General features: G+C 41.6%; 1 long non-coding RNA gene across 1 annotated transcript in view; it reads right to left on the reverse strand.

The window, feature by feature from the left end:
* Positions 1-26,558, reverse strand: part of LOC147359293 (uncharacterized) — a 42,942-nt gene extending 16,384 nt beyond the window's left edge. Inside the window, exons 1-2 of the long non-coding RNA XR_015140689.1 lie at positions 26,002-26,558; positions 17-96 (exon numbers count right to left, since the gene is read on the reverse strand). This is a non-coding gene — a long non-coding RNA (uncharacterized LOC147359293). The remainder of the gene's footprint in view (positions 1-16; positions 97-26,001) is intronic.
* Between the last annotated feature and the right edge of the window lie 771 nt (positions 26,559-27,329).

Consider the following 27,329-nt stretch of genomic DNA (forward strand, 5'->3'; position numbering starts at 1 on the left):
AGTCCTGTCCCCTCACCTCCATGAGGTGGCAGAATCAGGACTCATCTCTGTAGTTTTCTTTTCTTCTCTCTCTACATAGCTGCCATCTTTGCTTCTCTAGCACAAGATGAAAAATGGGCAGAAGATGAAAAATGGCCACAAGAGACCAACGTTGAATTCACTGCACATGTGGTCAAAAGTGTGCTAGAATTTTGTATCACCAATCCTAAACTCAGAAATCATTGGCCAGGCTTGGGCGAAATATCTTTCCTTGCTCCAATCAGCTGGGCTCAGTGGCATCAGGGTTCACATGGGAGGCTCTCTACTTAAAAAGTGTGTGGTTGGCAAGACTGTGATGGGGAGGGAGAAAATAGCTGTCATGCCTAGTATAGTAAATGAAAGTCTGTTTTTATTGCTAATAAATATAATTACAGAATTTACATCTGAGGGATATTAAAGATCATCTAGTTTAACTCTCTTATTTCATGGATAAGATTCATGACCCAAGAATGTCCTTTTATATTTATTAATGTTGTTTGGATGTGAGAGTTGGACCTTAAAGAACGCTGAGCACCAAAGAATTGATGCTTTTGAAATGTGGTACTGGAGGAGATTCTTGAGAGTCCCTTGGACTGCAAGGAGATCCAACCAGTCAATCCTAAAAGAAATCAACTCTGAATATTCATTGGAAAGACTGATCCTGAAGCTGAAGCTCCAATCCTCTGGCCACCTGATGAGAAGAGCCGACCTGATGCTGGGAAAGACTGAGGGCAGGAGGAGAAGGGGGCGGCAGAGGATGAGATGGTTGGAGGGCATCATCAACTCAACGGACATGAGTCTGAGCAAACTCTGGGATATAGTGAAGGACAGGGAAGTCTGGCGTGCTGCACTCCATGGGGTCACAAAGAGTCAGACCCAACGGTTAAGTGACTGAACAGCAGCAACAATGTTATCTGATGCTAACTTGTTTTCATAAGCCTTTATTGTTGGCTAGCTTTCTGAAAGACAAGGTTATTTATTCTCTGGGAGGAGTTCAGAGGGTAGGACCACTGAAGTGACACTACCTGAGTTCAAACTTCAGCTCCACCATTTACTAGCAATGTGACCTTCGGAAGATTAGTTAACCTCTCTGTGCTTCAATTTCCTGCACCATAAAATGTGGTATTAATATGACCTACCTCATATGAGTAATGTGAATTCTAAATGAGTTAATAAGTGAAAATTATTTTAAATTTTGCCTGACATAGATTGAGGGCCATAAAAGTTTATGAGTCATCAATAGTGTCATCACTTAAATACCCTGAGACAAATGCATTAGTCAGCAAAATCATCTGGAAACTATTAGAACAAGGAGCCATTAGTTAAGTTACATAAAAGCTAGGAGTATATATTTACTTCTAACAAAGATTATTTTCTAATTTTTTCCAATTTAGAATTCTTCCACACAATACAAGTGCAAAAAAGTAGAAAGAAAATAAAATCACTGATAACTACAACACTCAAAAATAAGCCTGGGTACATTGCTGCCTTTTTTTTTTCAAACTATTTCTGTGCATTTTTATTTGCATAGTTGTGATCACACTGTTTATATAATTCAGTACATTGCTCTTAACCACTTAATGTTATAGCATATGCATTTTTCTCATGTCATTAAATATTTTCAAATGCCTGTAGCTATCTTAATGGCTGGGTAATAGTACAGTATGCAGATATATACTGATTTCTTAAAATAGTCCCCTATTTGGAAAACATAGGTTATTTCCAATTTTAAACTCTTTAAAACCCTTAATCCAGATTGCCAAATTACTCTCCAAATGATCTGGCTCAATTTTCTCTCCCATCAGCAAAATGGATGTTTTCCTGTATGCTCAACTGAGATGAGTGTTATCATTTTTAAAATCATTCCTAAGTTGATATATATTAAAAGGCACATCATTCTTCTTTTAAATTATATTTCTTGGACTTCCCTGATGATCCAGTTGTTAAGACTCCATGATTCCACTACAGGAGAAGAGGTTCCATCCCAGATTGGGGAACTAAGATTCCACATGCCACACAGGATGGCCAAAAAAAATTTTTTTTAATTGAAAAAATAAAATTTAAAGAAATAAATTATATTTCTTGAATATTAACTGATGGTATTAAACATTTTTCTAGGTCAACCATGTATAATTTCTATTGATAACATGTCAATTCACGTCCTTTGCCTATTTACCATTTGAAACCTTACCCTTATGTATTAGTAGGTATTCTGTAGATTGTTAGGCTTTAAATTTCTGCCTTATTTGCTATAATAATTATCTCAATTTATGTGCATTTTTTGATTGAGCTATAGTTGGTTTACAATATTGTGTTAATTTCAAACGTACAGCGTAGAGATTCAGTAGTTTTGCAGATTGTATTCCGTTATAGGTTGTTATAAGATAATGGATACAATTCCCTGTGATATAGAGTACATCCTTTTGCTCATCTGTTTTCTTTTTTTTTTTAATTTAAATTTATTCATTTTAACTGGAGGCTAATTACTTTACAATACTGTATTGGTTCTGCCACACATCAGCATGAATCTGCCACAGGCGTACACATGTTCCCCATCCTGATCCCCTCTCCCACCTCCCTCCCCGTACCATCCCTCCGGATCATCCCAGTGCACCAGCCCCAAGCATCGTGTATCAAATCTGGACTGGCGATTCGTTTCTTATATGATATTTTACATGTTTCAATGCCATTCCCCCAAATCATCCCACCCTCTCCCTCTCCCACAGAGTCCAAAAGACTGTTCTATACATCAGTGTCTCTTTTGCTGTCTCGCATACAGGGTTATCGTTACCATCTTTCTAAATTCCATATATATGCGTTAGTATACTGTATTAGTGTTTTTCTTTCTGGCTTACTTCACTCTGTATAATAGGCTCCAGTTTCATCCACCTCATTAGAACTGATTCAAATATATTCTTTTTAATGGCTGAGTAATATTCCATTTTGTATATGTACCACAGCTTTCTTATCCATTCATCTGCTGATGGACATCTAGGTTGCTTCCATGTCCTGGCTATTATAAACAGTGCTGCGATGAGCATCAGGGCACACATGTCTCTTTCAATTCTGGTTTCTTCAGTGTGTATGCCCAGCAGTGGGATTGCTGGGTCATAAGGCAGTTCTATTTCCAATTTTTTAAGGAATCTCCACACTGTTCTCCATAGTGGCTGTACTAGTTTGCATTCCCACCAACAGTGTAAGAGGGTTCCCTTTTCTCCACACCCTCTCCAGCATTTATTGCTTGTAGACTTTTGGATAGCAGCCATTCTGACTGGCATGAAATGGTACCTCATTGTGGTTTGGATTTGCATTTCTCTGATAATGAGTGATGTTGAGCACCTTTTCATGTGTTTGTTAGCCATCTGTATGTCTTCTTTGGAGAAATGACTGTTTAGTTCTTTGGCCCGTTTTTTGATTGGGTCGTTTATTTTTCTGGAATTGAGCTGCAGGAGTTGCTTGTATATTTTTGGGAAAACTATTACTCCTTGGAAGGAAAGTTATGTCCAACCTAGATAGCATATTCAAAAGCAGAGACATCACTTCACCAACAAAGGTCCGTCTAGTCAAGGCTATGGTTTTTCCTGTGGTCATGTATGGATGTGAGAGTTGGACTGTGAAGAAGGCTGAGTGCCAAAGAACTGATGCTTTTGAACTGTGGTGTTGGAGAAGACTCTTGAGAGTCCCTTGGACTGCAAGGAGATCCAACCAGTCCATTCTGAAGGAGATCAGCCCTGGGATTTCTTTGGAAGGAATGATGCTAAAGCTGAAACTCCAGTACTTTGGCCACCTCATGCGAAGAGTTGACTCATTGGAAAAGACTCTGATGCTGGGAGGGATCGGGGGCAGGAGGAGGAGGGGACGACAGAGGATGAGATGGCTGGATGGCATCACTGACTCAATGGACATGAGTCTGAGTGAACTCCAGGAGTTTGTGATGGACAGGGAGGCCTGGCTTGCTGTGATTCATGGGGTCACAAAGAGTCGGACACAACTGAGCGAACTGAACTGAAGTCAACCACTTGTAAAAGAATGAAACTAGAACACTTTCTAACACCATACACAAAAATAAACTCAAAATGGATTAAAGATCTAAACGTAAGACCAGAAACTATAAAACTCCTAGAGGAAAACATAGGCAAAACACTCTCTGACATAAATCACAGCAGGATCCTCTACGACCCACCTCCCAGAATATTGGAAATAAAAGCAAAAATAAACAAATGGGACCTAATTAAAATTAAAATCTTCTGCACAACAAAGGAAACTATAAGCCAGGTGAAAAGACAGCCTTCAGAATGGGAGAAAATAATAGCAAATGAAGCAACTGACAAAGAATTAATCTCATCTGTTTTCTATATGGGCTTCCCTGGTGGCTCAGATGGTAAAGAGCTCTCCAGCAAAGTTAATCCCATACACCTAATTTTGTCCCTCCCTACTTCCTTCTTCCCTTTGATAACCACAAATTTATTTTCTGATTTTGCATATATGTTTCTCTTTTGCATATGCATTCATTTGTATTATTTTTTAGATTCCACATATAAGTAATTATAGTATGTCTTTCTCTGTCTGACTTATTTCACTAAGCATAATGTTCTCTAGGCCCATCCACATTGCTAAAAATGGCAATATTTCATTTTTTATGGCTAAGTAGTACCCAATTTATGTACATTTTAAACGCAGTCATCAGACATTTTTGCATGCAAATTTTAAAATCTTTTTATCATTATCTGCCAATTTTTTTTTTAATTTCACATCTTACTTATAGCTTAGATGAGCCCCTAACATTTAAGTATCAGGAAATACTCCCTTATATTTTCTTTCAGGTTTTACTTATGGCATTTTTTTTTTTCTATCTAGAGTATTTTGATATAGGTAAAGTTTAAAATGTATTTTTTCTTCCCAATAGCTAGCTAATTGTCTCAATCTCATTTACAATTAACTCAGCCATTTTCCAGAATTGATTACCATTAGTTACTGAATTGTTATAAAATTATGGATCGTCTCAAGGCTCTTTTTTTCCTGATTAAACTCAGTTAACCCAAGTTATCCCTGCCTCCTTTTTCTCTGGGCATTTACACCTGATCAAGCATAGAACTAGGGCTTCCCATGTGGCTCAGTGGTAAAGAATCCACCTGCCAATGCAGGGGGCGCAGGTTCTATCCCTGGGTCAGGAAGATCCCCGGGAGGAGAAAATGGCAATCCACTGCAGTCTTCTTGCTGGGATAATCCCAAGGATAGCAAAGCCTGGAGGGCTACAGTCCATGGGGTCTCAAAAGAATAAGACAGGACAGAGCGACTGAGCATGCAAGTGGGCATGGAGATAGTAACATGGAACAGTCTTTGGTCCCAGAAAGTCATGTGTTTCCATCTAAGGTGAACTTAATTCCACCTGGTCTTTGGATTCCTCTCTCTACCATCCCATCATCCATTCTTTTTTTAATACAGATATTCTTTTTCATTTAGTTATAAGATATTGAATATAGTTTCCTGTGCTATACAGTAAGACCTTGTTGTTTATCCACCCTATATTTAACAGTTTGCCTCTGCTAATCCCAAACTCCCAGTCCTTCCCACCCCATCCCACCAGCCCTCGGCAACCACAAGTCTGTTCTATGTTCTATGTCCGTGAGTCTATTTTTGTTTTATAGATATGTTGATTTGTGTTGTATTTTAGACTCCATGTATAAGTGATATCATATGATATTTGTCTTTCTCTTTCTGACTTACTTTGCTGAGTATGATCATCTCTAGCTCCATCCATGTAGCTTCCAAATGGCATTATTTCATTCTTTTTGACCATCATCCGCTCTTGACTCATCATCCATCGTGACTCTGCTATGGTCTCTAGCTGGCACAGTCCATGGTTAACTTCTGATAATGTCCCATGTTACTCCCTCTAGGACTCTTTCAGCCTCCTGGTCTGTCTCAACGCTTCGCCCTCCCTCCTGGAGGGCTTTGCCATACCATCTCGCTTGCATGGACTCTCTGGTGCCAAGATGGCCACTGTCTGCAGCATCCACTGGAGATCAGGGCACAGACCCACTTGACTGTATTCAGGCCCACCCTAAATGTACTGGCACTGCTCACACCTCCTGCTCCTGCAGGACCTCTGGTGAGACCAGGCCCGAGCTTTGCTCCTCACTGTCCTTTCTGCCTCTTTGGAATTCCTCCTTCCCTTCCCCAGTTAATTTTTACCTTATAGCATCCTATACTTCTCCCAGCCCAGTGTCATCTTTGACCCCACCTTCTCCTTTTCTTCTCATCACAAATCTATTGGATTTTACCAAGTCCATTGGATTTTACCTCCTATATATCTCATGCGTGCGTGCTAAGTTGCTTCAGTCGTGTTCAACTCTTTGTGACTCCATCAGCTGTAGCCTGCCAGGCTCCTCTGTCCATGGGATTCTCCAGGCAAGAATATTGGGGTGGGTAGCCATGCCCTCCTCAAATATCTCTTAAATGTACTCAATTTTGTTTCCTCTGCTTACCGAGGTGGAAGCCCTCATCATCTATGACCTGTACTTCCTCAGATCTCCCTCGGCCACTTTTGCATCCTTTCAAAGCACTCTCCTCACAGAAGCCACTGAGATCTTAAAAACAGAAATCTGATGTGTAACTCCTATTTTGTGTACTTTGGCAAATTTCCTTTGCTCTTAGGATACAACTCCAGATCCTACCTGTGAGTGTATGCTAAGTCCCTTCAGTTGTGACTGACTCTTTGCAACCCTATGGACTATAGCCTTCCAGGCCCCTCTGTCCCTGGGATTCTCCAGGCAAGAATACTGGAGTGGGTTGCCATGGTCTCCTGCAGGGGATCTTCCCAACCCAGGGATCGATCCTTAGTCTCTTATATCTTCTGCATTGGCAGATGGGTTCTTTACCACTAGTTCCACCTGGATCCGGCCCAGGCTGGCATATATGAGTCCCTGCCCACTTCAGCTATGTTCAAAGGCACCCGCCCCATGACACCTGCTGACCCTCCAGCCCCTTACACACACATCCTGTCTCCCTTCCGGCGTTAGTCCTTGTTTTTCCTTCTGCCTAGAGAGCTCTCTCTGCATTTTACTGTCCTTTTCCCTGCCCTCACGTCCACCCCCACCCCCTCATCTGGCTAATTCCTCACCTCCTCCTCAGAGAAGCCTTCCGCCCCTGCCAGAGGTGAGGTTTCTCTCAGTCACAGCCCGAGAGCTCTGTAAAGGCAGGGAGTATGCTGATCTTACTTGCTGCTTCTCTAGTACATAGCATACAATGGGTCATGAATGAATGAATACAAAGGAAGGAGATCCAAGTAGGAAACAGGAACTAAATCTTAGGTACCCAGAGTGTTTGTACAGTAAAACGCCTACATACAAACATGATCTCTTCCAACCGAGCGTTCATAAGCCCAATTTTTCAAATCCAACAAAGTTAGTCTAGGTACCCAACTAACACAATCAGTTATATGTGGATGCTAAGTCGTTTCAGTTGTGTTCAACTCTTTGAGACCTCATGGACTGTAACCTGCCAGGTTCCTCTGTCCATGGGATTCTCCAGGCAAGAATACTGGAGTGGGTTGTCATGCCCTCCTCCAGGGGATCTTCCCAACCTAGGGATCAAACCCAGGTCTCCTGTGGCTCCTGCATTGCAGGTGGATTCTTAACTGCTGAGCCACCAGAGAAGCCAAATCAGTTATATAGTACCATATAATACTTTTCACACAAATAATGCATAAAAACAAGCACAAGATATAAAGAAAAGATTTCTAATCTTACAGAACAGTACCTTGAAATGGACAGTAGTCCAGAACAACAGCTGGCCCTTCTTAGCACTACTGGCTAAATCACCACTGTTTTTGCACTTGCTTCTGGACTTCCTGGGAGAAGGTGATGGCACCCCACTCCAGTACTCTTGCCTGGAAAATCCCATGGATGGAGGAGCCTGGTGGGCTGTAGTCCATGGGGTCGCTAAGGGTCAGACACAACTGAACAACTTCACTTTCACTGGACATCCTGGGCTTGAAATAAAGACCCTGGACTACTGTACTCTATACAGTACTGTATCATAAAGTGCACAAAAGCACAACCACTTGTAGAGGATGCATGGGTGTGACAATGTGTGCCAGAACAGTGAATTTACCTATGTGATTGGACATGAGAACACACGTTCACATCTTTGAAAGTTCACATCTTTGCAACTTCAAGGTTTGTATGTAGATTTACTGTACTCAATATTGATCATCTTTTCTTATGTATTATTTTCCAAACTCATGCACCTTAGTTTATCACATTCAGCTGGTGGTTGATCCAAATTTCCAGTAGTGACTTGGGCACATCCCTTTCCTTGTACATAATGTCATAGCCTCTGTCTATCTAGCCTACCAAAGGCAGAAATGGAAGCCTAAATTCCAAACAAACTTGGGAGGAAGAGCCATCAAAATGCACTTGAAAGTTTATTAAATGAATAAACAGAATAAAACTGCAAGGCTACTTCAGTCACATGGAGTCAGATCTTCTCTCAAAACAATGAGTTACAAAAAAAAAAAAAATGAAGAGCAGCATCTCCGTTTTTTTTTTAATAGATTTGTTTATTTTAATTTTTTTTATAAATTTTTTTATTTTAATTGGAGGTTAATTACTTTACAATATTGTATTGGTTTTGCCATACATCAACATGAATCCGCCACGGGTATACACATGTTTCCCATCCTGAACCCCCCACCCACCTCCCTCCCCATACCATCCCTCTGGGTCATCCCAGTGCACCAGCCCCAAGCATCCTGTATCCGGCATCGAACCTGGACTGGCGATTCGTTTCATATATGATATACATGTTTCATTGCCATTCTCCCAAATCATCCCACCCTCGCCCTCTCAGAGAGTCCAAAAGACTGTTCTATTTTAAGTTTTTTGAGGGGATAGCAATGAAAGGAAGGTGGTTTTCTGAGAAGATACAAGCAACAAATGTTTCTGAACAGAAGCTTAAACCCTAAAAGTTTAACAATCTGATAATCATTTGGAAAAACTGGATTATAAGCTTGCACCCTTGGAATTGCCTAGACAAAGGGAATAGCCTCTTTCTTGGGCATATGTTTGCCATTTTGTGCAATATAGCTATTTTCTAGCATGTCTCACAACCCCAAATTGTTATGTAAACCGCAACACCTTAACATGAAATTATTTACTTTTAATAATAGAAAACTTTTGAGAGTCCCTTGGACAGCAAGGAGATCCAACCAGTCAATCCTAAAGAAAATCAATCCAGAATATTCATCGGAAGAACTGATGCTGAAGCTGAAGCTCCAATACTTTGGCCACCTGATGCAAAGAGCTGACTCACTGGAAAGACCCTAAGGCTGGGAAAAATTGAGGGCAGGAGGAGAAGGGAATGACAAAGGATGAGACGGTTGGATGGCATCACCAACACAATGGACATGAGTTTAAGCAAGCTCCAGGAGATGTTGAAGTTGCGGTCCATGGGGTCGCAAAGACTTGGACGTGACTTAGTGACTGAACAGCAATAATAGAAAAGTTATTTTTGACTGCACTGAAACTGTAAATCTGGCCTGTTTGGCTTCACTTTATTTGTTTGGACGGCCATCTGGCAAGATTATTTAACATAGTACAGACTTTTCCCCAGTACAAGTCAAATGTCTTCTATTTAAAAGTTGACGTTGTGCCGAAGGCTGAGCTGTAATTCTTTTTCATTTTCTTCTCTTTACTTTTTATAGCCAAATAAACAAAGTATTTGATTTAGAACTTCTTCTACTTCTTTCTTCACCATACAATGATAAAGTAATAAAAATGCTTCCAAATGTCACGTTCGAAAATCAGTGTCATAACTTTAAAGAAACCAGAACCAACTGTAGATATTTCTGCCTTCTGGCAGAGAGGGATCATTCATCTCTAGCTAGAGGGATCTTTAGTTTTGAGGAAAACACCTTGGGGAACATTGATAGTTCTTTTTAGTAGAAAGAAGAGACCCTTTGGGCAAGACTGAGTAGCCAATTTGTCTACATAATGTGCATGCTAAGTTGTTTTGATTGTGTCTGACTCTTTGTGACCTTATGGAGTGTAGCCCACCAGGCTCTTCTGTCCATGGAATTTCCCAGACAAGAACACTGGAGTGGGTTGCTCTGCCCTCCTCTCCAGGGAATCTCCCCGACCTAGGGATCAAACCCGAGTCTCTTATGCAGGCACCTATCCTGCATTGGCAGACAGGTTCTTTACCACTAGCACCATCTGGGAAGGCCACATAATAAACAGATGTTATCTGCACAGTTGAACTTGTGTGTGTGTGTGTGTGTGTGTGTATGGAAGGAGGAAATAATAAAGGACCCGGGACTAGAAATGGAAGTGGGGAGATTAGAGGAAAAAATAATGCTGTCCAACAGGACTTTCTGAGATAATGAAAATGCTCTACATCTATGCCAGCCAACATGATAGCCACTAGCCATGTTAGCCTGTGAATTCTTGAAAGGTGGTGACATTACCAGGGAACTGAATCTTTTTATTTAGTTAGTTTAAATTTAAATTTCCAAATGTGACCAATGGTTACCCTAATGGACATTGCAGGAAACAGGACCCTTCACATCTATCCCTCCTCCTACCCAAACCTGAGCCATGAACAACAGGGTGCAGTCTGAGGAAACCAGGAAGCTCCTAGAGTAGGGACACTGAGGAGCTTTCCAGAAGACCATAAGTGAGTGATAGTCGAGTTCAAGCTGTCACTTGCCCTGTTTTTCCCTCCTGTTGTCCACAAACCTTCAGGAAATGCCTCCAGTACTAAGGTGACCGCTCATCTCAGCTTGCCTGGAACTGCCACTTTGTGTCTGTATGACGTCCTGGTATAACTGCTAACAGCGTCTGCTTCACTCTCCAAAGTGTCCCACTTGGACTCCTTTTGGGTGTTAGTTCTAAAAGGTCTTGTAGGTCTTCATAGAACCATTCAACTTCAGCTTCTTCAGCGTTATTGGTTGGGGCATAGGCTTGGATTACTGTGATATTGAATGATTTGCCTTGGAAACGAACAGAGATCATTCTGTTGTTTTTGAAATTGCGTCCAAGTACTGCATTTCGGACTCTATTGTTGACCACGATGGCTACTCCATTTCTTCTAAGGGATCCCTGCCTGCAGTAGTAGATATAATGGTCATCTGAGTTAAATTCACCCATTCCAGTCCATTTTAGTTTGCTGATTCCTAGAATGTCGACGTTCACTCTTGCCATCTCTTGTTTGACCACTTCCAATTTGCCTTGATTCATGGACCTAACATTCCAGGTTCCTATGCAATATTGCTCTTTACAGCATCAGACCTTGCTTCTATCACCAGTCACATCCACAACTGAGTATTATTTTTGCTTTGGCTCATCTCTTCATTCTTTCTGGAGTTATTTCTCCACTGATCTCCAGTAGCATATTGGGCACTACCGACCTTGGGAGTTCATCTTTCAGTATCCTATCATTTTGCCTTTTCACACTGTTCATGGGGTTCTCAAAAACCCCATTCCCTTTTCCAGCGGACCACATTCTGTCAGACCTCTCCACCATGACCCTCCTGTCTGGGGTGGCCCCACATGGCATGGCTTAGTTTCATTGAGTTAGACATGGCTGTGGCCCGTGTGATCAGATTGGCTAGTTTTCTGTGATTATGGTTTCAGTGTGTCTGCCCTCTGATGCCCTCTTGCAACACCTACCATCTTACTTGGGTTATAGGGGACTGGAATGCAAAAGTAGGAAGTCAATAAACACCTGGAGTAACAGGCAAATTTGGCCTTGGAGTACGGAATGAAGCAGGGCAAAGGCTAATATAGTTTTGCCAAGAGAACGCACTGGTCATAGCAAACACTCTCTTCCAAAAACACAAGAGAAGACTCTAGACATGGACATCACCAGATGGTCAATACCGAAATCAGATTGATTATATTCTTTGCAGCCAAAGATGGAGAAACTCTATACAGTCAGCAAAAACAAGACTAGGAGCTGACTGTGGCTCAGATCATGAACTCCTTATAGCCAGATTCAGATTTAAATTGAAGAAAGTGGGGAAAACCACTAGACCATTCAGGTATGACCTAAATCAAATCCCTTATGATTATACAGTGAAAGTGGGAAATAGATTTAAGGGACTAGATCTGATAGACAGAGTGCCTGATGAACTATGGAATGAGGTTCGTGACATTGTACAGGAGACAGGGATCAAGACCACCCCCATGGAAAAAAAATGCAAAAAAAACACAAAATGGCTGTCTGAGGAGGCCTTACAAATAGCTGTGAAAAGAAGAGAAGCGAAAAGCAAAGGAGAAAAGGAAAGATATAAGCATCTGAATGCAGAGTTCCAAAGAATAGCAAGGAGAGAAAGAAAGCCTTCCTCAGTGATCAATGCAAAGAAATAGAGGAAAATGTCAGAATGGGAAAGACTAAAGATCTTTTCAAGAAAATTAGAGATCCCAAGGGAACATTTCATGCAAAGATGGGCTAAATAAAGGACAGAAATGGTATGGACCTAACAGAAGCAGAAGATATTAAGAAGAGGTGGAAAGAATATACAGAAGAACTGTACAAAAAAAGAGCTTCATGACCCAGATAATCATGATGGTGTGATCACTGACCTACAGCCAGACATCCTGGAATGTGAAGTCAAGTGAGCCTTAGAAAGCATCACTACAAACAAAGCTAGTGGAGGTGATGGAATTCCAGTTGAGCTATTTCAAATCCTGATAGATGATGTTGTGAAAGTGCTGCACTCAATATGCCAGCAAATTTGGAAAACTCAGCAGTAGCCACAGGACTGGAAAAGGTCAGTTTTCATTCCAACCCCAAAGAAAGGCAATGCCAAAGAATGTTCAGACTACTGCAAAATTGCACTCATCTCACACGCTAGCAAAATAACGCTCAAAAATTCTCCAAGCCAGGCTTCAGCAGTACGTGTACCATGAACTTCCAGATGTTCAAGCTGGAAGGCAAAAGGCAGAGGAACCAGAGATCAAATTGCCAACATCCACTGGATCATTGAAAAAGAAAGAGAGTTCCAGAAAAACATCTATTTTTGCTTTATTGACTATGCCAAAGCCTTTGACTGTGTGGATCACAATAAACTGTGGAAAATCCTAAAAGGGATGGGAATACCAGACCACCTGACCTGCCTCTTGAGAAACCTATATGCAGGTCAGGAAGCAACAGTTAGAACTGGACATGGAACAACAGACTGGTTCCAAATAGGAAAAGGAGTTTGTCAAGGCTGTATATTGTCACCCTGCTTATTTAACTTATATGCAGAGTACATCATTAGAAACGCTGGTCTGGAAGAAGCACAAGCTGGAATCAAGATTGCCGGGAGAAATATCAATAACTTCAGATATGCAGATGACACTACTCTAATGGCAGAAAGTGAAAAGGAACTAAAAAGCCTCTTGATGAAAGTGAAAGAGGAGAGTGAAAAAGTTGGCTTAAAGCTCAACATTCAGAAAACGAAGATCATGGCATCTGGTCCCATCACTTCATGGCAAATAGATGGGGAAACAGTGGAAACAGTGTCAGACTTTATTTTTTGGGGTTCCAAAACCACTGCAGATGGTGACTGCAGCCATGAAATTAAAAGACGCTTACTCCTTGGAAGGAAAGTCATGACCAACCTAGATAGCATATTCAAAAGCAGAGATATTACTTTGCCAACAAAGGTCCATCTAGTCAAGGCTATGGTTTTTCCAGTGGTAATGTATGGATGTGAGAGTTGGACTGTGAAGAAAGCTGAACGCCGAATAATTGATGCTTTTGAACTGTGGTGTTGGAGAAGACTCTTGAGAGTCCCTTGGACTGCAAGGCAATCCAACCAGTCCACCCTAAAAGAGATCAGTCCTGGGTGTTCATTGGGAGGACTGATGCTGAAGCTGAAACTCCAATACTTTGGCCACCTCATGTGAAGTGTTGACTCACTGGAAAAGACTCTGATGCTTGGAGGGATTGGGGGCAGGAGGAGAAGGGGACGAGAGAGGATGAGATGGCTGGATGGCATCACCGACTAGATGGACATGAGTTTGGGTGAACTCTGGGAGTTGGTGATGGACAGGGAGGCCTGGCGTGCTGCAATTCATGGGGTCGCAAAGAGTCAGACACGACTGAGAGACTGAACTGAACTGAACTGAACTGACTCCTTACCTAAGCACACAGCCTTGTATTCACAGTGTCATAGTGATCTGGGGACAGGAATGTATTTGAACTTTCTGTCACCTCTCCCCAGAAGTCTCTACAAGAGCTGGGGGAGGGAAAGGCAGACCCAGGAGCTGAGGAGCCAAACAATACGGTGGGGCCTTCACACGGGCCTGGCTGGGCCAGGAGTGAGACCAAACTGTCTTTCCCAAGTAAACTAGAGGAGGACGGAAGAGGGGAGACAGAAGAGAGCAAGGAGAGCCTGTCAGGGAAACAAGGAAAGAGAAATAGGGTCTCTCCAGCATTTTCAAGCACTACCAATAAAAATTAGATTAAAGTCTTTCCAGTTCCCTGTGCTTGAAAAAATTCAGTATTAGTATGTAGAACACTCTACAGCACTTGAGCCCCATAACAACACTCGAAAAATTCTTCAAGGCATAATTAAAGTTTAAAATAAAATTATCTGAGGTTTCCATCAGTATAAAATAAAATAAGTCAGCATGTGGAAGGTAAGGTAAAACCAAAAAGTCCTATTCCATGAGCCTTATCTAAAGAATATGCGTGCATGTGTGCTCAGTCGCTTCAGTCGTGTCTGACTCTTTGTGACCCCATGGACTATAGCCTGCCGGGCTCCTCTGTCCATGGGATTCTCCAGGCAAGAATACTGGGGGAGGTTGCCAAGCCCTCCTCTAGGGGATCTTCCTGACCCAGGGATCAAACCCGCGTCTCTTACATCCCCTGCATTGGCAGGAGGGTTCTTTACCACCTGCGCCACCTGGGAAGCCCTATCTAAAATATATTAGGCATAAATTTCTAACTTTGAATTCAACATTTCCTTTGTTCGTGTGTGTTTTTGCCTTATGTGTGTGGTGTGTGTGTGTATGTGTGGTGAGAAGACAAGATCTGCTCTTCTAGAAAATTTCTCTTTCTTCTCCTTTTTTAGATTCCACACATAAGTGAAATCACATAGTATTTATCTTTGTCTGGCTTATCTCACGTTAGTGTAATGCCCACCAGCTTCATCCATGTTGTCACAAATGGCAGAATTTCCTTCTTTCCTGTGGCTAAATAATGTCCCCCTGTATATACCTACCACGCCTTTACCCATTCATCCATCCATGGGGCAATAATATCCCCCTGCATATACCTGCCACGCCTTTATCCATTCGTCCATCCATGGGGCCTTAGGCTGTTTCTGTGTCTTGGCTGTCGTAAAGAAAGCTGCGATTAACTTGGTATTGCAGATGTCTCTCCAGAATACTGATTTTATTTACTTCATATACATTTTCAGATGTGGGACTGCTGAATCATATGGTAGTTCTAGTTTTCATTTTTTGAGATGTGAGGTACTATCTCATTATGGTTTTGACTTACATTTCCCTGATGATTAGTGGTATTTATACCTTTTCATATACCTGTTAGCCATTTGTCTATCTTCATTTGAAAAATGTTTCTTAGGTCCTTTGCCCATTTTAAAATTGGGTTGTTTGGTTTTTGGCCTCATGTGTATTTTTAAAGCCTTACACACAATTTTAAATGATTTCCCACTTAGCAATTTTGTATATGAGAATTAGACTTTTTATGACATCAGTCCTAAATCCACAGTACATATGAAACAGTCAAAGAATAATTGGCTTTGCTTTCCTTCTAGACATACACAAGATGTAGTTTTGTTCTTCTTATGACCCAAGCAGATAAATGCCTAAAATATGTCACCTAAGTATTATTGAAGTGATGGCAGCAAGAAGCAGAATGGTGGAGTAATTAAGAAGGTGGGATCTACCATAAAAAGAATGAAATAATGCCATTTGCAGAAACATGGATGGACCTAGAGATTATCATGCTAAGTGAAATAAATTAGAGAAAGATAAATATATATCACTTTATGTGAAATATAAAAAATGATACAAATGAATTTATTTACAAAGCAGAAACAGACTGAGAGGCACAGAAAACAAACTTCTGGTTACCAAAGAGGGGAGGGGAAACATGAATTAGGAGGATGGGATTACCAGTTACATACTGCTGCTGCTAAGTCATTTCAGTTGTGTCCGACTCTATGCGACCCCATAGATGGCAGCCCACCAGGCTCCCGTCCTTGGGATTCTCCAGGCAAGAACACTGGAGTGGGTTGCCATTTCCTTCTCCAGTTACATACTGCTGCTACTGCTGCTGCTGCTAAGTCACTTCAGTCGTGTCCGACTCTATGAGACCCCATAGACGGCAGCCCACCAGACTCCGCCATCCATGGGTTGTTCCAGGCAAGAGTACTGGAGTGGGGTGCCATTGCCTTCTCCGCCAGTTACATACTAGTATATGTAAAATAGATAACCAACAAGGACTTACTGCATAGCACAGGGAACTATACTCAATATCTTGTAACAATCTATAGTGGAAAAGAATCTGAAAAAGAATATATATATATATGTATCTGAATTACCTTACTGTATGCCAGAGAGTAACACAACACTGTAAATCAAGTAGACTTCAATTTTTTTAAAAATGGAAAAATAAAAAACAAAGTGGACTCTAGAGTCACACTTTAGGGTTTGAATCCTGGTTCCACAAACTTAGTTTCTCATCTGTAAAATGGGGAAACATAGAAATTACCTCATAGGGCTGTTATGAGGATTTAGCTAGATAATCTGTATAAAGCCCCAAGCATAGTTTCTGGCAGAGATGTGCTCAGTACGTGCAAACTATGATGATGAGGGGGAGGATAATTAGCGAGTAACTGGTAGGGAGAAAGATAGAAAAATGTGAGAGTTTAAATATAACCTTCCATCTAGTAGAATGTGAAGTTCTTGAGAGACGGGCTATATTGACATGTATTTGTGTCCCAGCAACTAACAGAGTACTTGAAATATGGAAGGTAATATTTACTTATTGATACTAGTTATACAACAATTATTGACCAAGTGTCTGCCATGAGACTACCCCTGACTGTACTAGATGCTAAGGACATATACCTCAATCATTGTTGGGATTCAGTGGAGGAAAATGTTGCTCACACAAAGCCAGAATATTCTTGCAGGGGCAGAAAGAAGAAATTAAGGTTTTTTGCCAGTCACATATAAATACATCCAATATTTACTCCTGCAATGTCCATTCTTTGTAGTTTTGGCTCAGCTAAGGGAACTTACAGGACCCAAGGAGCCTCACCTGGTGCTGGCTGTACTAGGGGTCCTGGGCAGGAAGCAGTACACCAGTGGAAATGCTCCCAGTTGACCAGGGGCTAATTGTAAAGGTGTATGTCATAGGTCAGAGATGAGAGCCTGGAAACATGCAGGTGGGGGAGAAGCCCCATACGTCAGTCCTTGAGCCACAGCCTCCTGGTCCCGATGAGGAGAAGCCCAAAACTGTGCCTTCTCACCAGGCAGTTATATTCATTTACGGACATCTTAGTCCACATGCAGCTTACCAACCATGGGTCATTCTTACCAGAAGCAGTGTTGCCTGGTAACACAGCTAGCATCCATTTCTGTCAGATTGCCAGGGAAGCAGAGCAATAAAGGTAACCTAAGGCCATTTTTTTTTCTCATAAAGAAGAACATACTTTGTTAATCTTTTACTCACTCATTGCCATCCCCGGCCCGCTTGAACTCCCCCAAATCTTTTCAGAAACCATCAGTGAAAAGTCTCTGATGTGCCCTAAACTCAGTATGTATAAGGCCCTGCCCACATAATTCTATCCTGTCTCCCTCCCTGGACACCTATGTTCCCTGGTTTGTTTGGGTTTTGGGGTTTGTGTTTGTTTGTTTGTTTGCTTCGGTGGTATCTAGTGGCTTGCATGCAGGATATTAGTTCCCTGACCAGGGATCGAACCCAGATCCATGGCAGTGAAAGTGCCAGGTCCTAACTACTAGGGAATTCCCTATGTTACCTGTCATCATCCATCCAATCATCCGCTGCATGGCATTTTCCCAGGGTTTCCATCCCAAATTCTGGAGCATGACAATTAAAGCTCTTCTGAATGTAGACACGATCTGCCTCCAGCCTCTTCCACTCACCTGATCCTCTAGACACAGACTGTTTGTCATTTTCGACTGTGTCATCATTAGCAAGTGTCTATAAATCTAGAAGATCTTTCCACTAATTGTGATTGGTCAACCAAGATCTTCAAACCCTTGAAAAACCAACTCAAACACACCTCTTTGAAAGCACAATGTCATCCCCCGTGTGAACTCATCACTTCTTTTTGTCTCTTCCTGGAGCACATTTGCAGCCTCCCTTGAAGTACTGTCCATACAGCTGTGGTCCCCATCACCCTCAGATCTGCTCAGGAAAGAAACTGAGCTTTATCTATATTGTCTTTCCCAGAGCCAGGCAACCATGACGCATCTCTGCACACAGAGGTCCCTCAATGTCTGCTGGCTTGAATGCAAATTATAGAACCAAAGTTGTGCCATCAACCCAAAGAGATAAAAAATTAAAGAAATAGAAAAAATATTTTTCCTTGTTATGACAGCTCTTAGGATTTTCTCTCTGGACAGCTTCCACTTATAATACAGCAGTGTTAATTGTATTTATCATGTTGTACATTACATCCCTAGTATTTACTTATCTAACACTGGAAATTTGTACCTTTTGACTGCCTTCATCCATCCAATTCCCTTTCTCCCCATCCCCACCTCTGGTAACCACAAATTCAATCTCTTTTTCTAGGAGTTTGTTTATCAAGTATGATTGACCCAAAACACTATATTAGTTCCTATTAGTCAATATAGTGATTTAACATTTCTGTACATTTCAAAATGATCACCACAAGTCTAATTACAATCTGTCACCCTACAGAGATACTACACAGTTTTTGACTGTCTTCCCCATACTGTACATTTCATACCCATGGCTCATTCATTTTACAACTGGAATCCGGTACCTCTAAATCTCCCTCACCTGTGTCTTTCCTCCCTCACTCATCTCCCCTTTGGCAACCACCTGTTTGTTCTCTGTGTCTATAACACCACTTCTGTTTTGTTACACTTGTTCCTCTGTTTTGTATTGCAGATTCCACCTACAAGTGAAATCATATAGTCTCTTTCTCTGACATGTCAGTTAGCATAACACCCTCTAGTTCCTTATGCAAGGACTTGGAAAAAAATTGAGAGGTTACACAACAATCAAGTCTCTAGATATGATTATTTCTAAATGAAGAAATTCACAGATCTTTTAGGAGTGAAAAGTTTCCTCAAATCAAGGCTATAAAAGCTAAACAAAGGATAAAAGGTAAAAAGTGCTAAGATTTTGGCATGCGATTTCAGCGCTCCCAACACACACTCTTTAAGATGAAGGACCACTGCCAGTGCTCTATAGCATGAATATTAGACCCATGTGAACGCCATCTTTGGCATCTGAGGATCCCTTTATACCCTGTTAGCACAGGGCATCCAGTCGTAATAATGAGATTACGAACACCTGCCAATTCAAAGGCACAGCTCACTCTTGAGTGGCAAATGAAAAGACCTGGGGCAACCCGCAGACCAAAATAATGCAAGGCTTTTGCAGTCAATTTCAAGTGTAAGAAGCTGAGAAAAGTACTAGACAAGACGACCCAATGTACCCTTTGCAGTTCTTGTCTTTTGGAAATGAACAAAACAAATTCCTTAATATGATTATAAACTTTCCTCCTTCTTTCTCACCAGGAGCAGACTAACACTCCAGCCAAACAATCTCAGAATAGTTATTTTTGTTTTTGTTTTTGTTTTAATTTTTTATTGAAATATAGTTGATTTACAATGTTTCAGGTATGCAGCAAAGTGATTCAGAAAATATATATTAATAAGAGAAAATAGGTCCCATTTGTTTGTTTTTTTTTTGCTTTTATTTCCAATATTCTGGGAGGTGGGTCATAGAGGATCCTGCTGTGATTTATGTTGGAGAGTGTTTTGCCTATGTTTTCCTCTAGGAGTTTTGTAGTTACTGGTCTTATGTTTAGATCTTTAATCCATTTTGAGTTTATAGCTTTTGCACAACAAAGGAAACTATAAGCAAGGTGAAAAGACAGCCTTCAGAATGGGAGAAAATAATAGCAAACGAAGCAACTGACAAAGAATTAATCTCAAAAATATACAAGCAACTCCTGCAGCTCAATTCAGAAAAATAAACGACCCAATCAAAAAATGGGCCAAAGAACTAAACAGACATTTCTCCAAAAAAGACATACAGATGGCTAACAAACACATGAAAAGATGCTCAACATCACTCATTATTAGAGAAATGCAAATCAAAACCATAATGAAGTACCATCTCACGCCAGTCAGAATGGCTGCTATCCAAAAGTCTACAAGCAATAAATGCTGGAGAGGGTGTGGAGAAAAGGGAACCCTCTTACACTGTTGGTGGGAATACAAACTAGTACAGCCACTATGGAGAACAGTGTGGAGATTCCTTCAGTTCAGTTCAGTCACTCAGTCATGTCCGACTCTTTGCAACCCCATGAATCACAGCACACCAGGCCTCCCTGTCCACCGCCAACTCCCGGAGTTCACTCAGACTCATGTCCATCGAGTCAGTGATGCCATCCAGCCATCTCATCCTCTGTCGTCCCCTTCTCCTCCTGCCCCCAATCCCTCCCAGCATCAGAGTCTTGTCCAATGAGTCAACTCTTCGCATGAGGTGGCCAAAGTACTGGAGTTTCAGCTTTAGCATCATTCCTTCCAAAGAAATCCCAGGGCTGATCTCCTTCAGAATGGACTGGTTGGATCTCCTTGCAGTCCAAAGGACTCTCAAGAGTCTTCTCCAACACCACAGTTCAAAAAAACTGGAAATAGAACTGCCATATGATTCAGCAACCCCACTGCTGGGCATACACACCGAGGAAACCAGAATTGAAAGAGACATGTGTGCCCCAATGTTCATTGCAGCACTGTTTATAATAGCCAGGACATGAAGCAACCCAGATGTCCATCAGCAGACGAATGGAGAAGAAAGCTGTGGCACATATACACAATGGAATATTACTCAGCCATTAAAAAGAGTACATTCGAATCAGTTCTAATGAGATGAATGAAACTGGAGCCTACTATACAGAGTGAAGTAAACTAGAAATTAAAACACCAATACAGTATACTGACACATATATATGGAATTTAGAAAGATGGTAACGATTACCCTGTATGTGAGACAGCAAAAGAGACACAGATGTATAGAACAGTCTTTTGGACTCTGTGGGAGAGGGCAAGGGTGGGATGGTTTGGGAGAATGGCATTGAAACATGTATATTATCATATAAGAAATGAATCGCCAATCCAGGTTTGATGCATGATACAGGGTGCTCAGGGCTGGTGCACTGGGATGACCCAGAGGGATGGGATGGGGATGGAGGTGGGAGGGGGGTTCAGGATGGGGAACACATGTACACCATTGGCAGAGTCATGTCAATGTATGGCAAAACCAATACAATATTGTAAAGTAAAATAAATAAATAAATAAAATTTTTTAAGAAAGAGAAAATATATAAACATTGCTTTTCAGATTCTTTTCTACTACAGGTTATTATGGGATATTGAATAGAGTTCTGTGTGCTATACAGTAGGTTTTTGTTGTTTGTCTATTTTATATATTGTAGTCTCTATCTTTTGATCCCATTCTCTTAATTTGTCCCTCCTCTTCCCCTTCTCCCTTTGGTAATCCTAAGTTTGTTTTCTATGTTTGTGAGTCTATTTCTGTCTTGTAAATAAGTTCATTTGTATCATTTTTTGAGATTCCACATAAAAGTGGTATCACATGATATTTGTCTTTCTCTGACTTACTTCACCTAATATGATCATCTCTAGCTCCATTCATTGGAGAAGGCAATGGCACCCCACTCCAGTACTCTTGCCTGGAAAATCCCATGGATGGCGGAGCCTGGTAGGCTGCAGTCCATGGGGTCGCTAAGAGTCGGACACGACTGAGTGACTTCACTTTCCCTTTTCCCTTTCACGCATTGGAGAAGGAAATGGTGGCCCACTTCAATGTTCTTGCCTGGAGAATCCCAGGGACGGGGGAGCCTGGTGGGCTTCCATCTATGGGGTCGCACAGAGTCGGACACGACTGAAGCGACTTAGCAGCAGCAGTAGCAGCTCCCTTCATGTTGCAACGAATGTCATTATTTCACTCTTTTATGGCTGAGTAATAATATTCCATTGTATGCACACACACACACACACATATATATAGGCTTCCCAGGTGATCTAGTGGTAAAGAACCTGCCTGCCAATACAGGAGATGTAAGAGATACAGGGTCGATTCCTGGGTGGGTAAGATCCCTTGGAGGAAGCATGGCCACCCACTCCAGTATTCTTACCTGGAGAATCCTATGGAGAGAGGAACCTGGCAGGCTACAGTCCATAGGGTCGCAAAAAGTCAGACAAAACTAAAGCAACTTAGCATGCATGCACGTGCACACACACACACATATATGTATACATGACATCTTCTTTATCCTCAAAATGGTTGTTAAACACCTAGAATGATGACAGTAATCCCCCTGACATTCTGAGGCAAAAAAGGAAAAGGGGAAAAAATGAAGTTTCTGCCATTGAGAAGTATGTCTCACTAGGGAAATGAAAAGCTAAGCCATAAGATATGGAAGCTGTCCAAGATGCATCGTGGAACAGAAAAAAACAAAGTACAGACTAATGTCTATATAATTTGCACCTATTTGTATCACATATACATATAATGATATAAGCATCTTTCTGCAAGAACATTTTCTGCGTGATATGCCAAAAAATCATTGCTGGTGGTTACCTCTGGACAGTGGGTCTGGTTTGGGAGGTCAGAAAGGCAGTTTCAATCATGTTCCATCCTACATTGTTTGTTTATCGTGTGCATGAGTTTCTTTAATTTTTAAAATTGTAATAAGGTAAGCAGCACCACAAGACAGGATACAATTGCACAGCAAGTGTGTAAAAGAAAAACCAATCTTTATTGACTAACATCTATGAGCCAGGCACACCTATCTGCCACTTTCCCAATCACTACCGCCCCACGGGTGCAGCTAGGACATTTCTGGCCCCTGGGAAGCAGCCTGCAACCTCTCCTTGGGCTATTCTGCCACCTCAGTCAAACCCACAGTTGGCTCCAGCTCCAAGCTTTTTCTAGCATATGGAATGCAGCCAAATTTGGATGGTTTCCCAGGGAGGGTAAATAGTGTGTTGGAGATTGAGTTAAAACAACCAAACTCCTTTTTAGCAAGCCAATGGGATCAATCCAGCCCTTGTAAAGTACCACCTAAATTGTTTTTAGTTCCTTTGATTGCTTTTTCATCTTGAAAACTACAAAACAAACACACCCTCTTCAACTCAGGATACGCTGCTTTAAGGACTATTTACCCCACGTTGAAACCAAGCACAGCACAGCTTCTTTACTGAAAGCAGGATACGTATTTTCTACTACTATCATTGTTTAAAAAACAAATTAAACTTCAATGATAGATAGCTATACACCGTGAATCCATATATCAAACCCTTATCAAATGCTGCCCTCTAGTGGAACATTAGTAAAACCTTCTGCTAAAAATAGGTGTTTAATTAAGGCTCAGATATGTTTTAAAGGAGAGAACAGAGTTGATGTATGTCTTTTGAATTTAAACAGTTGCCATCCAACAATGACCTCTATCCGCTATTGTCATCATTTCCTTAGATATTTTAAATATTTGACTTGCTGAGAATTTTTTACCTTAACACACAAATATAGTTTTACTTTCTAAAGCAGACCTAAGTTGACTTCACAAACACTCGAAAAAAGTTTAAATGCATACTGTTTCATAACAAGGTACTTTCAGAACTGTGTTGCTGCTGTTCAGTCGCTCAGTCGTGTCCAACTTTGCGACCCCACGGACTGCAGCTTGCCAGGCTTCCCTGTCCTTCACTGTCTCCTGGAGTTTGCTCAGACTTATGTCCACTGAATCAATGACGGCATGTGTATGCACAATATTTTTAAAATCACATATCAGCAACCCTGTTCTGAGTCTGAAAATTGTTAAAACAGAAAAAAAGAGCAACTTTTACAATGTAAGGGCATTTTAGCAAAAAAGCAGCTGGGGAACATGGATCTGGTGTCCTTGCTCTAGACATATTGGCAACCACTTGGAAACTTCTCTCTAGCCTCTCTGCCTCATTGCCTGGAAGTCATTCATCACTTAGTTTAATAAAACTCAGGACCCAAACACACACATGCTGCCAAGTTTTCTAAGCTTTAAAAATTATTCTTTTCCAGCCAGGTCAGACTTTGTATTTACAGAATACTTTTCCCTCCCTAAGAAGCCCAGAATGGTTTGTCCAGATCTCCACAGAGTGATTCTTAATCCAATTATGTCCAAGCAAAGGTCGGGGGGTAGAGAAACAACAGGAACCAGAGCATCCTTTCAGCGCCTGGGGGCAGAATCTCTGCATCTGATGACAGCTCCCTTTCCTGGGCCTCATCTATCACACGGCTTTTACATCTATCCATCCAAAGATAGGAAGAAAAATATATTTTAAATCTCCAAGAGCCTGTGTTTTTCACAGCAGGCCCTACTCCACCTACCTTTCTAAGCTGCGGTGCCTGGTTCCCTGCTGCCCAGAACAGCTCCGAGCAATGACGGCCAATGTGACTGTCACTCAGCGGCCTGGCCAGGGGAGAATGAGGTCCCCTCACACCCCATCCCATGGGACAAGGACGGTGAGCCCGCCCTCCGGGTCCCGTTCCGAGACATGGTCAGGGTTAGAACACAGTGGAGCTCAGCCAGTTCCTGAAGGTCACCTTTACAGCCTGACACCCAGCTCAGCCACCGGCTTCACACTCCAAATTCAGCCTTCCTTTCTCTCAGCTAACCATCTCCTGTCCTCATTACGGTCCATGTTTAAAAACATAAGTCCATACCTCAGTGAAATATCTTTTTGTTGGAAAAAGCTTGATTTTAACACCCAAGAGGAGAAATAGACATAACTTGGAAAGAACGAAAATTTCCACAGAAGAGGTAAGTCCAGGGACCATCCTCGGGCCACCACCCACCCTTCTCAATTTTAACTCTCCCTCAGGTTCACAGATAAATGCCTGTTATTATCACCTCTATTATGAAACTCTGTCTCCACTTACAATTATCACTCCCTTTCATCTTCCCTGAGGTTTCTTCCTTTGATCCAGAGTTGTGTGTGGCTTCTCCCGCTGTGGAGACTCCCAGCCAGTATTTCTGCCACACTTTCTTCAGTTTTTCTAAACACTTTCCTTCTTCCTTCCCCGGCTCTCTTTTTCTTACTGGCAGAAACACATCCAGGGTGGAAAGGCTGCATTTGAACCAAGTTTAATTTTTTAGACACCAACATTTGTGATAAGACAGCACGGCCTTTTAAAAAGATTAATGGATAAAGAAATACCTTGTATAGGTTTGGCTTAACCAAAAGGAGAAAAAGCAGAGTGGGAAAGAGGCCGAGCAGGGAGAGAAAACCATCTTCATCTCTCATCAGGAAAGACACAAAGAAATAAAAATAGAAGGCCCAGCTCCCTTCCTACATAATTTGCAGAATGGCTACACAATTTTCAGGACCTAGTACAAAATAAAAATGAGGAACACTTCCTTCAAATGTTATTAAGACTTTCAAGTGACCATACCAAAGTGTTCAACAGTGAGTCCCCTATATACCAACAAGTTCAGTTCTGAGAGTGTGTTCATGGGTCCAATTTGTTCGTATGTCCAACAAAGTTAACCTGGATATCCAGCTCACACAATCAGCTATCTAGTACTGTTTATAATTTATAGTACAGTTTACAATTCTTCTTATAATTCTGTTTATAGTATGGTTTATAATTCTTTTCACACAAATTATGCATAAAAACAAACATAAAACACACACAAAAAATAAAGATAGCATTTTAAATCTTGCATCACAGTACCTTAAAAGTTCAGTAGTTCAGTACCGCAGCTGGCATACAGGGCTGCCATTGAGTGAAGAGGCAAGACGAGTTACTGGCTGGAGGAGAGAGTGGAGGTGAGAGATGGTAGGACTGCAGGGTCGTCAGCAAAATGAGATGGAGGGCAAGCTGCAATTTCACTCACACCTGACTTCAATGGAACACACATTCCCGTCTTTGAAAGTAAGCAACTTGAAGGTTGGTATGTAGGGGACTTAGTGTACCAAGCATGGGCCCTTCTGAGAGTGGGGCTCTGTGTGACTACACTACGCCAGTCACACACTCCTGAAGCTAAATAAGCTACCATACATCAAAACACCAGTCTGGAGTACTAGCTATATTGGGAAATTTTCCCCAAAATGGTCAGCCCCTGCTAGGGTGATCAATTTGGCCTGGTTTGTCCTAGACTATCAGAGGTTTAGCACTGAAAACTCCACATCCCAGGCATTTCCCGAGACCCAGGCAAATTACGACAGTGGGTCACCACCCTCTTCTCTGAGGACCCAGTCTAGTGACAGAGCTGTCCTCTGGATTTCTACTGGTCTTAATTTCTTGCTCTCAGAACGAGTGGCAATCTGAAGCCAGTCTCCATCTCTAGTGTGAAGCTATTCCAAATGTCCCTAGATTTATTGCCTGACTTCTCATGTCCCCAGAGAGAAGCCTAGTGAATTATGATTCTAACTGCTCATGCGTGTCAGAAGTAAGCTAGAATGTGCTTCTATGTGGCAGAACCTGTTGGAATTTCTTGTAACTCTAGAAAGAAAACTGCATTTCAGGATTTGGCAGTTGTACACTTGTAGTCTTTCTTTCTTTTTTTTTTTTTAAAGGTGTGAGACTCCAACAATGTGCAAAGTATTATTTCTATCAAGACAATCACACATTATATAATGCCTGGCCATGAAACAGAATATTCATTAAAAGTAACAAAAAATATATCCATGTAAAAACTAATGAGGACCTCCTTGGTGGTGCAGTGGGTAAGAATTTGCCAAATGCAGGGGACCAGGTTTAATCCCTGGTCCAGGGAGATCCCATATACCACGTAGCAATGAAGCCTCTGGGCCAAAACCACTGAACCCATGATGTAGAGCCCACGGCTGCGACTACTCAAGCCCGCATGCCCAGAGCCTGTGCTCCTCAACAAGAGTAGCCACTGCAATGAGAAGCCCATGTACCTCAGCAAGGAGTAACCCTTGCTCACCACAACTAGAGAAAGCAACATCAGTGCAGCCTAAATAATTAATTGAAAAACTACTGAACTGTCATTTGTGTCATTTTTTCCCAAGGGTATGATCTTAACTACAAATTGA

Source organism: Bos grunniens, chromosome 14 (assembly GCF_055505025.1).
Source record: "Bos grunniens cultivar Pamir isolate PY7600 chromosome 14, Bosgru_T2T1.0, whole genome shotgun sequence".
NCBI lineage: Eukaryota > Metazoa > Chordata > Mammalia > Artiodactyla > Bovidae > Bos > Bos grunniens.